We start from the raw sequence: 1598 nt of genomic DNA, 5'->3' as shown, positions 1-1598 counted from the left end.
TTGGTCTGAGCATTCTTTTTTATTGTGTAAGGGGTCGGCAAAAAATCTAAGGTTGAACTGGTTCATATTGATAGCTGTATCTTGTATTTTGTGTAATGATTTATTGAAGTAATATATTAATCTGACCATGAGTTGTGTTGTTTGATGTGCTTTTCTTGCATGCTTTTAATGTTTTGTGAGTGTTAGAGCATTTTGGCAGTGAGTTTCTGTTTACGCCAGTGTGTAAGCTACTCTTCTTCTGAATAGATAAATAAAAATAAAAATAAAAATAAAGCAAGTTTTGGTGTTTTCTATTGTGTAATAGTCCCTGCATTTTTATTCTTTCCTCCCTTCTTTCCTCTATTATTTATCTCTTTTGACCTCATAATCTTGAGAAAACCACAATCTTGTTGCTTTTCTCTGGACACATTGCAGCCACTTGCAGGTATATTTCTCTGTTCCAGTCCAACAAACACTCGCGATGGCGTCACACCACAGCTCTAAACCCCAGAGAGTGATATCAGGATAAAACACTTCCCTCCGGTCCGTCTCTTTCTTCTTAATTATTGACCAGGCAGATAGTGGCAGATATCTGAATACTGACTAGATGGATCCATTACAGTGTGTGTGTGTGTGCATTTGAGTGTGTGCGTGACTGGATGCTGTTACATTTTAAAGTGTGTGGGTGAGAACCACCTGTGCATGTAAGTAAGCATCCTTGTGAAATTGTGCATGTGTGTGTATGACATTGAATGAACTAGTATGATTAATATGCTGATATTTACAGATATAGTGTGTGTGTCTGATTGTGGCACCTAGATTTCTGTTAGTAAACATTTGTGTTGGGTTGCATCCTCAGGTCACCACGTGCTGAGGACACCCTCGTCATCAACATCAATCTAAACTGTTAAAGAGAGGAGTAAGATATGATGGGAGTTCACTACCATAAGTATTGTAGTATTGTATATTTTATATTATTGTATATTTTATATTTTATAAGTCTGTTGTGAAAATTGAATGTTTAAATTTTAGTATTAGGAAATGTCTGTTCTTATCTGTTGTGCCTGTGCACTTTATCTGTTTCACCGTGGGTGGGATGAGAAATGTCCTCTCGATTCCTTGTATGTCTGTATGGAATTGACGTTAAAGCTGACTTTGACTTTGACTTTGATATGAGAGGAGAAGGATGAGGAGAGGAGAAGAGGAGCAGCATACTGCTGCCATACCATGCCAGAAAAACCAAAACGGATCAGTATCACATTATAATGTAAAAGTAAAAAACCTTTTCTTGTTATAAAAAATATAGTATTCATGCTGTTATAATGTGAAATATTTAATGTTATAAATAGTATTTATCTTGTTTTAATATATGAGTTTAGGTTATAACGATGATCTCATACTATGACAAGATAGATATAATAGAAGATGTCCTGACAATTTTATTTGTATAGCTCCAAAATCCGAACAGAAGTTATCTCAGGACACTTTTCAAAATAGAGTAGGTCTAGACTAGAAATTATTTACAGAGACCCAACATTTCCCACCATGAGCCAGCACACAGCAAGGAAAAACTTCCTTTTAGGAGGCAGAAACCTGGGACAGACCCCGGCTCTAGGTGG

The sequence above is a fragment of the Morone saxatilis genome, unplaced genomic scaffold (genome assembly GCF_004916995.1).
Source record: "Morone saxatilis isolate NCDOM2014 unplaced genomic scaffold, NCSU_SB_2.0 Contig2, whole genome shotgun sequence".
Taxonomy (NCBI): Eukaryota; Metazoa; Chordata; class Actinopteri; family Moronidae; genus Morone; species Morone saxatilis.
Note: the sequence above shows the minus strand (reverse complement) of the source record.